The sequence below is a fragment of the Pteropus medius genome, unplaced genomic scaffold (assembly GCF_902729225.1).
Source record: "Pteropus medius unplaced genomic scaffold, Ma_sr-lr_union100, whole genome shotgun sequence".
NCBI classification, from domain to species: Eukaryota; Metazoa; Chordata; class Mammalia; order Chiroptera; family Pteropodidae; genus Pteropus; species Pteropus medius.
Genome location: NW_024341894.1, coordinates 1,332,982 through 1,349,174, shown reverse-complemented (window position 1 = coordinate 1,349,174; position 16,193 = coordinate 1,332,982). Strand labels below are relative to the sequence as shown.

General features: G+C 40.3%; 1 protein-coding gene across 1 annotated transcript in view; it reads left to right on the top strand.

Moving 5' to 3' along the window:
• Window positions 1-4,009: 4,009 nt before the first annotated feature.
• The window catches only part of PLPPR1 (phospholipid phosphatase related 1), a 399,455-nt gene continuing 387,271 nt past the window's right edge, over window positions 4,010-16,193 (top strand). The window contains exon 1 of the mRNA XM_039855678.1: window positions 4,010-4,068. The gene's annotated coding sequence lies outside the window, so the exon portion shown is untranslated. The remainder of the gene's footprint in view (window positions 4,069-16,193) is intronic.

The following is a 16,193-nucleotide window of genomic DNA, read 5'->3' as shown; positions in this document are numbered from 1 at the left end:
TGATCCTCTCACCTCCCTCCGATAAAACCCTGGGATTACATTGAGCCCATACGAATAATCTAGGATAATCTCCCCAGCTCTAGATCTGTAATTTAAGCACAACTGCAAATCCCTTTAACCATATAAGGCAACATATATTCACCAATTCTGGGGATTAGGATGTGGATATGTTTGGGGGCTATTAGTCAGCCTACCATAGGAGGTCAGTACTATATCTGCATGTTTCTGGTTAGCATTATGGACTTGTGTCTGATTCTGCAGGAAAGGACCATAACAGGTTACTTAAACTCAGAAGCCCACTGGAGGCAGGCAGGTAATGAAAACACGAGAAGTGGAGTGGAAAACAATGGGAAGTGGTGAGGACTGAGCATGAACTGGAGACTGTGTGCCTGTCCAAGGCAGGTAAGACATTGCTTCAACTCCAGCCAACTCTAGTTCCTAGGTGGGCATACAGGTATAATATTACCAGATTTGATTTTTCAAGGGAAACCTGGAAACGATGATATTGAATAGCATGCTAGTAAATATTTAACAACAAAAAGTGTGTGTGTGTGTGTATATGCATATTTAATGTATTATAAAGTTTACTGATATAAAAGCTATATAGTAGCATACAATTTGCAAATACTCATAAAACTTAACATAGTCTGTGTGACTTGCTATTTCTTACCAAATCCACTCTCAGTTTTTATAATTATCACCAATAATAGGGTCACAAAATCAGACTATGACTAGAAACTTGATTATGAGTGTAATTCTGACATAAGTCTTTGTTTCACTTTCATCTTTCTTATTATGGTAAGTGAAAATATCAACCAACATTCATAAGTACACGTGTTCATCATGACTTGAATGACTTCTTTTCTGAATTGGATAATAGCTTTCAAATACTGGAAGAACACTTACTCAATTTTTGGAGCTATTCATAATGTAAAGACAACAGGCACAAGACACTTTGTTTAATCTGCGTTATTAACATTTTCTCCATTATCTTAAGTCTAGACAACAATAAATAATGAATCAAGTCCTGATATGAAACATTTGCCTATTTCCATGGTGTTAATCTCGTCATGACTTATTTTAAGTCTTCAAGACATGTTACAGAATGTGGAGTCGGAAAGAGATGGGCAGAATTTCCACCCTACAGATACAAGAGATGTAAACAACCTCAAGGGTATAGATCTTGGATGACTTTTGAGTATTTATTACCTTTAAAAGTTTGTTCATAACAGCTTTATTGAAATAAAATTTACATATAGTAAAATTCACTCTTCATGCATTTTAAGTATACAGTTCAATGAATTTTAGTATGTTTTCTGAACTGTACAGCCATTATCACCATCTAATTATTGCCTTAGGTTTTAGTGGAATTTATTTAGGTGTCTGTTTGCATTATTTAAGTTTTAATTATAGCTGGGTTTAACAACTGCTCACAAAATTTTTGAAAATTTAACGTTTGGCTTTCACAAGTATTTCTTTAGCACATCACTGATTCTCTATGAAATCTAATTTTTAAAAATGTTGGCTCAACATGAAAACAACGTGGTGGATCTAAAGAAACATACCTGTAACCTAGGTTGGCTGATAGGCCATAATTCTACAGTTTCTGTAACAGGAGCAGAGAGCAATAAGAATAGGTGTTACACAAGAAAGGCCTTTGAAAGTTTTTGGGAGCCTGCGTTCACATTGCCTCCTAGGCCTTATGCCTGAGTGTGGCACCAGCAGGTGTGTGGGATTCTTTCCCTTCATTACACACCTGGGGGCAGTTCAGATTGCTGCTATGCCAGATCCACCTGCAGCACCCTTGGTAGTTAGAGGTGTGCCCTGTGGCAAGGGGTCTTTACATGGCTTCTCACTGAAGACCGTGGAGGAGGCAGAGCAGGAGAGGAGGAAACAGGGAAACCTCCTGTGTGAAGGCTGAGACACTTGGGAGACATCCCAATTGGTGATCTCGAAAGCATTGGGGAGATTTTTTGTGCGGAAGATTCTAGAAGACTAGAAATCTTTGGTAAGGGTCTGGAGGGGACCTTATATAGGGCGACTATATATTTTACATTCCTAAACTGCGACTTTTGAGAGTGAAAGGGGATGTTATTAACAAAATAGCCAGGACAATCCGTGTAAATTTGGACTGTACTGGACAAACTCGGTCTGTGGTCACTCTGCTTCTGAAGGATCTAATCCAGTCTTTATTCAAGGGGATGGGCTGTATCTTGTGTGGAACTTTTTCGAAAATAAACATGAAGTTGGGAATGGGGAAAGAGTGGGGTGGAGAGGGCAGTTGTTTAGCAAAATTAGGTGACAGGAAGGGTGAGTATTTATAACAGCTCTCTAGGTGACTGTCTTGTTCCCCCCATCCTGAACCTCAGGTTGTGCTTTGGCCTTCAGTGACTCACTTTTGTAAGTCCCTGAGGAGAGGGATACAACCCACCTCTACAGAACCAGGCAGCCTTTGTTAGAAATTGTTTTGCTCACAGAGACTGTGGGCCCGAATCTATTTTAAAGCTTGTCCTGGGAGCCCCATGACTGTGAGGTGCTGAGGAGAAAGGCAGCATGAGAAAGACGGTGGAGGAAGCAAAGGACCATAAACCAGCGACTTCCAGCCACAGGCTGACGGCCCCCGTGATGCATGCAGGGCAGCTGTGATGCAGGCGCCATGTTTTCTGGATCTAGTCTGTCAGTAAATAATATGGCACAGATGTTGCTGAATATTTTATGATGCACTTGCCCCAGGGTTCCCTAAATGTTTTATAGTTTCTGGGTAAAGAAAGAAAGCATCTGGGCTGTGTGCTCCTTGCAGCAAGTTCTGCATCATTATAATGTCTAAGACAAGAGACTTTCCTTCTCACAATCACACTTTTAAAAGAAGACAATAGCCATAAAGGTTAATGCTTCCGTTTAATGTGAACAGTGCAAAAGAAGGAAAACAGCAACATCTAACCGGTGAGGTGGAGACTAATTTCAGGACCACTGTAACAATCCGCGGCTTGAATTTGGACAAACTATTGGAACTGAGATTGATGTCTCTTGCTTTTTGGGGTTGAAGCCTTTTTATTTTGGATTGACCTTTTTTTTTTGTTTTTAAACAGTTGGGGATTACAGTTTGTTTATAAGGGACAAATTCATCTCCAGATGGGGTCCCAATATAAGGAGGCCCTGTGAATTTTTGGGCCCTCTGTTCTTAACCTATGGTTTAATAATCTTAAACAGCAGAGGGCGCCCTCCTGACAGTAATCTGAGAGATCGCCCCAGAGAGAGGACCAAGCGATCTGAGGTTGGAAGTGTGTCTCCTCTTAATGTACCTCTTCTCATACCTTCAGCGAACTCAAAGTGGAATCCTGCTCCACAGGTCAGGTTGAGGATGTGTGGGTAGGAGGCAAGATATGGTTAGAGAGTGGGGAGGAATGGCGGTACCGGGTAGGGTGGTGGTGAAGCGCGTGGACTTAGGAGAGACATGGACTTGGATTCAAATTCTGACACTGCTTTTTACTAGCTTTTTGTCCTCAAGCAAGTTATTTTTCTTTCTTTTTTCTTTTTTTGTAACTTTCTGTTAATAAAGTAGTAATATATACTAATATATTTGTAAAGTATTTGACATAATGCCTGGCTCATAGATAGTGCTCCGTAAATATTAGCTTTAAAAACAAGCAAGCAAACAAACAAGTGTCCTCAGGTTCAGAGTAGAGGAAGGAGAGAGGCAGAAAATGAGTAGGAAGCCTGCTCATCTACCATGCTGGGATTCTGGAAAATATTACTAAGATTATCTATATATGCTCAGTAACTGAATGATTAAAAACAATCCTTTATAAAGTGTGAATAGGTTGCGCTTATCTTTCATATTGATTTTCCATTTGAGAGATGCTGGTTTTCCTTCACATCGAAATAATTTGATAGCGTGAAATTCTAAAATAGAAGTTTGAAGTCATTCTCTGAAATAATCCTGTGCTTTTTCAGGGAGAAGCTTGATAGTCCCACTGTTACAAGATACTTTCCAAATCTTGTCTTGTTTCAGATTTAGGGTCTGAAGATGCAAAGGAAATGGCTTTTTACCATGCTTCACTTGGAATGGTAGGAACCTTCTTTGATATAGTTCATAGAATTTTAGATTCTTTAAGATTCATGTGCCTTAAAAAAAACTTATTCATTCCCCCCTCTCCCAATTAAATAAAAAATCGCTAGGCATGATGCAAGGTTAGCAGCACTTTTACAAGCTTCTCAGGTGATTCTAATTTGTAATCAGCATGGTGAACCCTTGATCTACATCAACTCTTTTTACTAATGGGGAAAATACTTGTTTATCTTCCATGTAGCCTCCAGAGTAGACAAGCTTAAAGGAGAAATCCAACAGGTTAAAAACGTTTAGTGATCCCCCCACCCCAACCCTATCTGCTATCTCCCTACAGTTTTCAGGACAATATTCAGGGTTTACAGCTTAGCTCACAACTCCTTTCAGCCTCTTGCTACACGTCTCACCTCAATTTTTCTATTCTCCTTCTCCCCCTAAACCCTTCTAGTTGCACCCAGCTGCTTGCATTTCTAGAACGTGGCCTGATGCTTTCGCATGCGCTTTTCGTTCCTCCTGCTGGGCTGCCTTTTTCTCTTCATTTTCAAAATGCAGCTCAAGCTGAGAGATCCAAGTAGAGAGGCAACAAGGAAACATTATCTGTGGCTGCCTGGGTCAAAACACTGTAGATTTTTTTTTTTTTTTAAGACTGGGCAAGACTGAGATTCTTGAATTTCAAGCTCAAATGCTTTCAGGGCTAGGTCAGTATCATAAATGTGTGAAGGAGGAGCAGGTATGAGACAAAAAGTGATGGGCTCAGGCTATCTGGACAGCATGCACCCCATTTAAAGATGACTAAATTCAGTTTTTTTTTTTTTTTTTTGAGAAACATTGAGCAGGCTAGAGGCTGTCAGTTCGCAACCCTTACACATGTCTTGTTTTACAGATGAAGAAACTGAGGACCGGAGAGAGTGCCGGGAGCTCGATTGTATATGGCAGTGTTAGAGCCCAGGCCTTTTAAATGTAGGTCTGATCTTCTTCACAGCACTCTGTAAAACTTTGGCCCCTTTCCCTTTTAAGTTTTCCTGCATTTATTCCAGAAAACAATAAGTCTCATTAACATTTGTACAATCTTATACAGTTAGAAAAAAAGCACAAACTCCATTTTATAAACTACAGATCAGGAAGATGCTGTAGAGAGATGTCTCTTGCTTCCTGAACAAGACTTTCTGTTTGTGGGGGCAGAAGACAGTCTTCTCCAGACTGCCTGGCGTGTCCTACCATGGAATGCACTCTTAGCTCTAGTGATATTCTAGTCTGAGACCATTCAGGAGGAAGTGAATCTCTGCCACACTTCTCTTCCAGCTCATGCTAGCTCTTGTGTCTGATTTATTGATTTCCCTCTCTAGGTTGTGTGGGTTGAGTTTATCTGTTAGGGATTTCTGAAAATAAAAACATCTTCCCCAGACTTTTTTTTTTTCTTCCCTAGAAGAAAGGAGCTTATTCACCCAGATGAAAGTATATACTGAAATGTCAAAGTTATTCTCACGCATGGCAAAGATTGAGGCTAGACATTTCTTCTGGCCTGGTAGTCAGTTACTGTATTGGCTGGGTTCTGCAGGCTCCCTTGCTAGGATAAAGATAAGGCTTGTTCTGACACATGGACACCCAGGCCTATTTGTCTGCTTCAGGGTTCATACATATCCAGCTTAAGGTATGGAGAGCAGCTGGGTCTGCTTTGGCTCTTCTAATGGGATCTCTCCTAGCTCCCAGTTTCTGTATATTTCAAGAGACAACTTAAAAGTAGCTATGTCTGCCTTTTTGCCAAGAGACTTACTGTCGGAGATAGAGTCTTACACACTTCTTGCCACCAACAGGAATGGGAAAGAGGTAGTGGAAATAATAATCTGAAGGGAGTATGTGTGTAAGATAAAATAATTTGTCTCAGTTGGTCAGAGGTGGCACAGATTTGGAGAGGAGAGGCTGAGAGTTTGGGATATCCATTGTTTGTCAAGATGACTCCCCCACTGTCTCCCTACAGTAAAAGCATCTCACAGTAGGTGGGAGATGTCATTCTTAGCTCATCTTAGCTCAGAGAGGACACTTGCCATCTCTCTGTCTTGTCATTATGTTGTGGTGACTCATAATGGTTTATGAGATGTAGGTAATTTCCTGGGCCCAGTGTTGCTGAATGGCTAAGTGTGTCTTTATTCATGATGTGGCCACAGAGAAGGTAACCCTCCTTGAAAAGCAGAAAAGTCTGTATTTAAGGCAAACTTTCCTCAGTTAATACACTTTCAGGCCTCGAAAGTCTTGTTTGAAGAAATATAAATATTTACAATAAAGAGAAAAATATAAAATTAAAATAAAAGGAGAACAGTAGAAACTGAGGAACAGTAAACTATTTTTCACTTTATAAAGGGAAAGGGCGAGACAGGTTTATTTTAAATAGTAGGATCTCCAGTAATTTAAAAAATGTTTTCCTTTATATACAACTTTTAAGAAGCACAATGTTATTTTATTTGTATTTGGATATTATTTATCTTCTTCACTGTTCATTTTAAATACAAAGCAGATCTTGAGATATATAGAAACCCAAGCCATCTTTAAAGATGAGAAAATATATATAAAGGCCTTCCTTTCCATTCTGATTTTATGATAATCACAGTTGTAACAAAACTGAAATTTGTTTTACGATGTGGTTACAAGTTTCAGACTTGTATCCACACTTGATAACTTTGCACTTAGACATTGTGGTTATGTGTTCTAGTTCTTGTGTTGCAATGTCCTTATGTCTCTGACAGTATGACGACATTTTCTGGATTTACTGCTGGAGATACCTGTCCTCAGAGTCCAGTTCTTAGTCCTTAATATTCAAAAGGACTATGTGAGTGGGAGGCATCACATTTGCTCTTTAAAAGATTTTAAATAAAGGAATCCATTAAACAATCTGCAAGAAAAGCCTCTCTTAGTGGTTTCCATGTTTATAAAATTTCCCAAATGTACAGTTTTTCTTTGGCAATTTAATTTCTGCTGCAGATGTCCATCCAATTTATTTGAGATTTATCATAGATTTTAATTTATAGTGCAAGTGCTGGGTCAGATTTGCAAAGAGATAATATTTTTTCTTTACCTTGTTCCAGTTTCAATGAATAATTGTTTTTCCTCATTATTATTAATTTATCTCTGGACATTTGGGCAATGACTAGTTTCGCAAAGTTCTCCAGCTGTCACATGGCAAACCTTACAAACCTGGAAACTTCTTGTGCCAAAGTCGCTTTATATTTATCTTAATAAAATAATTATTCTAGTCTTAAGGCTGAGTCCCTCTACATTAAAAATGGATCGAGTTATAGAATTAAGGTTTGAAAAGAACCTTAGAGGCAAATTAAACATGTAATTTATTTGCTTCGTAAATGTGTTATACACGGAGAGTGATCATCTTATTTCACTATGATCTTCTTTAGTGACAAGGCACTTACTCCTGATTGCAGACACTCCTGGTCCTCATTCAGTCCTAATTTTTCCAAATACAACTTGTAAGTTCTTGAGCAAGTTGCTTACCCTTGTGTGAGTCAGAATATCCTCATGTATTTAGTTAAAAAATACTTGCCTTGCATACTTCAGAAAAAGGCAGTATGGTTGAGAGAAATGAGCTTTGTGGTCAGATGGGCCAGTGTTCAAGTCTTAGCTTTGCTACTGTGTGATTCTAGGAAAGTTACCTAATCTTTTTGTGCCTCAGCTTCCTCATCTAGACAATGTGGAAAATAATACCACCAACTTAGAGGTTGAAGATGAAATTCAACCATGTATTTTATATGTGTAGTGTAATGTTGGGCGCATTGTAAGTTTCCTCAATTATTTGTGGCACATTTATGCATCTATAGGTATATATTTGTGAAGATCAAATAAAATATACACAAAAGTGATTTATAAGTGTTAAGGAGATATTTAGCTGTGTTGGCATCATTATTTGAGCTTTCTAGTATTTTTTCGAGCCATAGACTTGAATTACAAACCTCTTGGGAACCTAAATGAAGCAACCACTGAGCCATAGGAAGGCCAGCTGATAGATCCTTGTCCACCTTCTGTCTCTGGCCCCATATGGCCACCCACCATATATGGGGCAGCCATTGTTTTCCAGGTCCTGTGCTTTGCTACTTAATCGTTAACTCTTACAGCAATCCTCCAAGGTATGAATAATGATTCATAGTCTACAGATTGAGAAACTGAGCTAAGCAAATTTAAATACATTTAATAACTTGTTTAAGGTTTATCTTAAAGAGCTCAAGTTGGGGATTTAAAATCAAAACCCAAGTTTATCTGGTTTTAGAATATGTGTATTTTCACTATACCGTGTCCCCCGGTGGGAGTGTAACAAATGTTGTGAGTCAGATTTATACCTTGTCCTGGATCTGCCACTCACAAGCCCTGTGTCCTTAGGTAAGTTGGCTGACTACTCAAGTATAGGTTTCTTTAGCTGTAAAATGGCAGTAACAAGACCTATGCAATGGGAATGTTATAAGTATTAGAAAGCTCATAGTAAGTGGTAGTACATAAATAGGTGTTCATAGTTTGTCTTCTGGTCCCATGGGGCTGCTGGAGAGCTGCTACTCCCTCTGAAGGTCAGCAGGGGGCGGTAGAGACCATAAAGGATTATAACCAAACCAGCGCTATGTCATGATAGACCCCCAGCTGGTGTCCACCTAGCAATACAGCAGTCTCTGAATCAGATCAGGTCCTTGGTGGTCTCTGATTCTGGCCCTAAGAAGAAAAAACCCTGATGTAGTTACACAGTAATAAATACAATTACAACAATAGTAATCCCTAGTGTTCGCATAAGTCTGAGATTAGATGGTTTTATATTAAACACGAAGCCATTCACAGTTGGCCAGTGTTAGCGGTTTCATTAACCTCATGAAGACGTTAACATCATTAGGAAAACAGAAGGAGAATTCCTCCAACTCCTCCAATAGACACCATTAGCAGAGCATTGCCACACAAAGGAGGTCCGTACCGTGCCTGTCTGTGCTCATGTGTGCAGCCATTGTGATTGCCATCGGATTGTCACTTGCCAGAGTCATTAAATCAGCCTCATTTGTGGTACAGAGCCATCATTTCAAAAACAGGTTACTTTCAAGAAATGAATATTGGTAGGTGATAGTGATGACAAATTAACACAAGATGATAAAGTAAACACACATGCAGATTGGGCCAAACATTGATAGAGGGAGTGGGGGCGGTTTATCCCAGTTGCTTTGAAATATTATTTATTCTTTCTTCATTTCTTACTACAGCTCTATGAGATCCTCGTTGTTTTTACTCTGGTTTCCCTGGCTTGCTCCCACTTGCTGTCATGTGCCTCTGCAAAGTTCTCTTTGTTTTTCTGGTAATTCTCAAAGGCAGCTGTGGTGTGGGGTGTCTCATATGTATCATGAACAAACACAACGGATTTCCATGTGGCCCATGTAGTTTTATTCCCCTTCTGTTCTCATGTCCCCACAGGCTGGGGTTGGCCACTCCCGCCGACCATGGTTCCCTCTGCTCTGTAACGTGGCTGCTGCTTCTGCTGGTTATTCCAGTAGATGCTCTCAGCTCTGGAGATGCCAAATGTGTGTTTTATGTTCAAGTGTGTATGTGTGAAGGTTATGCTTCTTTCCTTTAAGAAAGTCATATCCTATTAGACACTGTCAACACAGTACCAAGAGGCTCCTGGATTCTTTATGAAAAAAGACATCTTTTGGTCCACCCTGCCAGTTTCTTATCCTTCAAGATTGAGCTTAGATATCTCATTCTCCAGTGGGTCTTCTCCAAGTCCCAGATTGTGCTGTGAGCATCTTCCACCCCTTCAGTCGCAAGGCACCCTGCTCACTGCTGTCTTGGCGCACTGCATCGTCAGAAGTCTAGTGGGGTAGATGACATGTAACTCCTTATTCATTTTTGTATCCCCAGCACCTAGGACAGGGCCGGGTCTATGGTGGGAGCTAAATCCATGTTCCTGAAGCAAACCTAATCTCTTTGGTTTTTTGAGATGGCTCCTGATCCTGTTCCCTCCACCCCTTTAACTTTCTCTAATCAGCTTTGTCTGGTGCCCGCGTTCTTTGACATATCATTTTGAATGCCTCTTTTTACCTAGGCCTCTGGATTACTGATCTGGTTTTAAATGGTCCACCAGGTTTTAGATCAATACTTTATTTTGATGCCATATGAGTTTCCCGGGGCTGCTATAACAAAGTACAACAAGCTCAGTGGCTTAAACAGTAGAAATTTATTGTCTCAGTTCTAGAGGCTGGAAGTTAGAAATCAAGATGTCAGCAGAGTTGGTGCCTTCTGAGGGCTGTGACGGAGAATCTGTTCCAGGCCCCTTTCCTGGCTTTTGACAGCCTCAGGCAGTCCTTAGCTTGGAGCTGGTGTTCTCCTCTTGTCTTCACATCATCACTCCTCTGTAGATGTCTGTCTCTGTCCAAATGTCCACTTTTTATAAGGAAAAATCACTGACACCCAGGCCCACCCTTGAATTAGGGCCCACCCTTGTCTTAACTTGATCATCTGCAAAGACCTTATTTCCAGATAAGATCACATTCACAGGTACTGGAGTCTGGGACTTCAGCATTATTTTGGGAGATATAATTCAACCCATAACAATGCCTCAAGGATCAATAGTGCCACTCAGCTGGCTTAGGTTTGGCCAAAGCTTCCCATAACAGTTTCTCTTTTCCAGGAAGGAGTTCACACAGTATCTAATAGTTGCTAGCTTGCTTTCCTTTCCACCTTCTCACAGAGAGCACAGAGCTCAGACTAGGACCTGTTTCTTATGTTTCACACTTCAAGTGAACCAGGCTGTATACTTTATTTTGAGAAGTGAAAAAAAATTGCCCAGGCTAATTAGCAATGGCACCCAGCTGAAATCAAGTTCAGTAATATCCTGGGCTATTCAGGGCTTTCATCCTCATAGCCCATTTGCGGGAAGACAATGTATTATTATTAACTTACATTACAGCAGCCTCCTGATAATATATTCCAACATTTTATTGGTTTGTTACCTCTGAATGGATTGGAGTCCTCTGAACAATTCTTCTGAGGCTGGGTAATTGTAGAAAGTGTCTTAACAGCAGTGAATCAATCAGGATAAGCTTGTTTGGCACAATCCACAGGGATCACCTCTAGAGAGAAAATAAAACTGGTCAAAAACAGCAGAAAGAACTGAGTGGAAGAAAAGAAACCTGTGGAGGATTTAGCCAGTTTCCGTTTAGATTTGAACCACTGGTTTAATCTTGGCTGAAGTGGTGGTCTTGGGAGTTGCCTGCATTGCTTTCCTTTTCATTCTGGTGCTCAGTTTATGAAATACCTGTGTGTGGTTCCATTTCCTGGTCATTCCCTCTCTGGCCTTTTACTCCCTGGGATCATGGTCAGAAGAAAAGTTACCGTGGAGGTGTGCGCCTCCTTACATCTGATGCAGACACATGCAAGCTTGCAGTCCCTCATTGAAAGCTGTGGCTTGACATTTGTGGCTCTCCCTCCTGGCTGCTTTCCCATAGGTTCTGCTGCAGTTAGTCTGGGTGGGCCTGGGCGTCAGTGCTTTTTAAGAGGTGATCTGGCGATTCCAACGTGTAGCGACTGTTGAGAACCACTGTTTTCCACCTTTCTGGTTTGTTTGACTCGAAAGACAAAAGAGCAAAGATAGGGCACTACTTGGAGTGTAAGGACTTCCTGAACCCCTTCAGGCCACAGCTTAGCTTCCTCTCTATAATCCCTATCCCCAGATCTATACATTCAGGAGACAAAACCCCACCCCAGCTCCCAATCGAGCCATGGTCATGGGAAACCATGCAGCTCCTTGATGGTTGCTTACTGCCTGTGGCTTTCAGTCTTTCTAGTAGTCTGATTTCTTAGACACTGGGTTGTCAGTTCTGGGTGGGATTGCCTTCTACTTTCTGTCCTTTTGGCTGTGTTGGTAAGTCACGTGACCACTTTTAAGCCTTTTTCCTTATCTGGAAAGCAGAAACAACTGCCCTCTTCCCTTGTATTGCTGTCAAATGAATGTGAACATCCTTAGCTTGCACAAATTGCTTGAAACTCTCTTCTTCCATTTCCGTCAACATACTTCTGTGAGTCTGGTTTCTCTACTACGAAAACATAGAAACAATGTATATATAGATACCCCTTTGATTATTGTCAATCTATCCTAGACTAGGTAAGTTAAGAAAGAAACCAGTTCATTTGTATCATTAAAAAGTTTAAATATTAGAGACTGGGCAAAATGGTGTAGATGATAGAAATTTTGTTCTTCCCCTCTTACGACCACTTCAAAGTTGAGACAGAACACAGAGCAAATAGCAGGTGGAGTCGCCTAGGTGAACAGGAGCCCTACAACTAGGGAGAGAAGTACATCACCCTGCAACGGTTGGAGGTAGGAGGGAGCAAAGACACGAGGCTGCCCAGCCCGAGCGGCTGAGTGAGACAGCGGTTACAGCAGCGGCAGCTGGCAGCTGCAGACGCCTCTTAAAGGGGCCGTGTCCACAACTAGACTTCTGCGGTGATGGACCTGCTCACTCTGAGCACCAGCACCAGGTCAGCTGCTCAGGGGACACCAGGGACTTACAGGGGGGACACTGAGTTTTTGGAGCAGGGGCCGGAGGTGAGGCTCTCTCCTGGGCAGAAGGGTTGGCAATATCTGCTGTTTTTCTGTTGAGTTCTCCCACCCCGCAGTGTGCCGCCCTACTTGAGAAGTCATCAAACTGGATAACAGAGGTTGCTTGGCCCAGAGGATTCCCTGAAACTCTGCCTCTCCCAACTCAAGGCCCCACCCAAGCCACATTCAGTAGTGTTCTTGGGGAGTCTTGTGCCACTTGCTGAACAGCGCCAAGACTCACACTGGTGGCAGCTGGCCTCGGTTTCTGGCTTGGCTTCTTGAGGCAACTATAAGCACAGCATCTGTGGATTGCTTACTGAATTTTAACAGGTGGTCCTGGAGGGGCACAAGCTGGGGCTAAATTTGGCCTGCAGCTCTCAGGACTGTGCTTCACCTACTTCAAAAATCCACACTAATAAGACCAGAAGACTCAGGAGCTTTTCTTAGTCCATAGAAACAGACTCGGAAAGGCAGCCAAAATGGGAAGACAAAGAAGCAGAAACCATATGAAAGAACAGAACACAGATCAAAGAAAAATGGAGTCACGTAATCTAACAGACGCAGAATTCAAAACACTGGTTATAAAGATATTCAATAAAATTAAGGGAAGTGTAGATGAACTCAGTGAGAACTTTAATAAAGAGATGAAAACATAAAAATAGAAATGGAAATTATAAAAGGGAACCAGTCAGAAATGAAGAGTATATTAGCAGGAATCATCATAGTGGAGAAAGAAGAGGATCAAAACACTGATATAGAAGATGGGGAAGCCAAGGATACCCAATCAGAAAGGCAAGAAAAAAGTAACCAAGAATATAATAGTTTAAGGAGACTATGGGACAAAATTAAGGGTAACAACATTCGTGTCATTGGGGTACCTGAAGAGGGAGAAGAAATGATGGAAAACTCTCCTAACCTGGTGAAGAAAATAGATATACAGCCCCAGGAAGCTCAGAGAGTACCCCCACAAATGAACTCAATGAGGCACACACCAAGACACATCATAATTAAAATGCCAAAGTTTAAATACAAAGAGAGAATTTTAAAAGCAGCAAGAAAACAATTAGTTATTTACAAGGGAGCTCCCATAAAACTGACAGCCAATTTCTCAAAAGAAACTTTACAGGACAGAGGGGCATGGCACAAAATATTCAAAGTGTTAAAAACCCAGGATTTACAACCAAGAATACTTTATCCAGCAAAGCTATCATTTAGAGTTGAAGTACAGATAAAGAGATTCCCAGACAAAAATAAGCTAAAGGAATTGATGAACACCAAACCGGTATTACAGGAATTGTTGGAGGGACTTCTTTAAGAAGAAAAACCATATATCAAAAACATGAATAAAGAATGGTAATAACTACATATTTATCAACAAGTACATCAAATGGAAAAGAATCAAGTGCTCTAACAAAAAGATAAGGAAGCAGAATGGATAAGAAAACAAGACCCTTACATATGCTGCCTACAAGAGACTCACTTCAGATTAAAAGACACCCACAGACTAAAAGGAAGGGGATGGAAAAAGATATTGCCTTGATGGACCTAGAAGATATTGTGTTGAATGAAGTCAGATAGAAAAAGACGAATACCACATGATTTCACGTACATGTGGAATCTAAAGAACAAAATAACAACAACAAAAGCAGAAATAGATACAGAATATTTTGAGGGCTACTAGACGAGGTGGGGGAGTGTTGGTGGTGGAGGTGGAGGTGGAGGATGGTGAAACAGCAAAGGGATTAAGAAGTACAAATGGATAGATACAAAATCGTCATGGAGATAAAATGTAGCATAAGGAAAATAGTCAACAATGTAAAATGTAAGGGAGAAGGGATGTACTTGATTTAGTGGGGTGACCACTTCCTGAGTTATATAGATCTCTAATCAGTATACCGTACAACTGAAACTAATGTATGCCAAAATTAATTGAAAATAATTGTACAGTGTAAATATGAGCAACTGATTGTCTATTAAACGTTAATAAAGCTGGGAAAAACTTTAAATATTGATGTAAACTGTGTTCAAAGAGTGCATATAGGATTTCTGTAAAGAAAATCTCTATTTCATGAGGATAAATGAGGTGATGCTTGTGACTGTACCAATTGCAGTGTGTGGTGTCGAACAGGTGTTCAGTGCATGTTTGTTACTTAACTCCTATAGCAAGACTCTCAGTGGGTGATGGCTTCAGCACAACATGCTGGGACCTTTGAGCATGTTTTTGAGGGAGTATGACCCATTTTATGGATGGTGGGTTGCAGTATGTTCTTTTATTTTCCAAGTAACTGCTTGAGCGTACACATTCCCTATTAGTAGGAAGTCCAGAGTTTCTACTGATCTTTATTATTTAAATATATATATTTTCTGTTTATCAACAAGCATTAAAAAGCATCTACTTTCATCCATGGATGAATGGATAAAGTGATATACACACACACACACATAATGGAATATTCAACTTCAAAAGGAATGAAATTCTGGCACATGCTATAACATGGATGAATTTTAAAAATGTTATGCTAAATGAAATAATCAGATACAAAAGGACAAATATTGTATAATTCCACTTACATGAGGCATTTAGAAGAGACAGTAGAATAGTGGTTATCAGGTTGAGGGGAAAGGGGAATAGAGCTTACAGTGTTCTGTGTACAGAGCTGCAGTTTGGGATGTTGAAAAATTTCTGGAAATGGATGGTGGTGATGATGGTTGCATAACATTGTGAATATACTTAATGCCACTGAATTACATGCTTAAAAATGGCTAAAATTATAAATTTTATATATGCTTTACCACAATATAAAACAAAAAATGTACCTACTAACTATACCCTGTGGAACAGTATTGGTTCTCCTGAAAAAAAAACAAAACAAAAAAGTAGTTGTAGCATTTGCTGATTTCTATGGTGTAAATGCCTCTGACATGTGGATGTCAGGCTACTGACATGACTTTGAACTTGGAGTTGACAAGAGAGGAGCAACTTCGGCTCCTCCGAGCCCACTCTTGCCTGTGGAAAACAAACAGTACGCCTTTACTTCCTCTCTCCTCTCCCACTTGCTCCTTATCTTTTCGTATATCTTATCCTTTCCTTCATTAAAAAAAACCTGTTAATCAATATTTGCTGCACTCGTGGGAGAATGTTTTGAGCTTGACTTCTATAATCTTGATTACATTTTAGAAGGATTGAGTCAGTTCTTCACTATATCCATTGTAATGTTTTTCACTACACAATTACATTACCGTGTAGCTTTTTTTCTGATGTTAGGACATTGTGACTTCTCGATGCCCTGTTGCGATTTCTTGTATGTGTGCTTTTCTCTAGACTCTTGTTTTGAGAACACATTGAATAATAGCTAAAATTTTCTCCTGTTTCTGGTGGTCACCTATTTCAAAGGGGTGAACTTGTTTCAGTTCCTCAGTTTTCCCCACTTCTTTTCATTTGCTTTATTACTTTACATGTTTGGTGATTTTTTTTTTCCCTGTTTGCTTATCTTAGAGAAAAATGTCAATACCTGTCCTCTACTGGTAGTTGAAATGGATCTGATGGAGGGAATATGG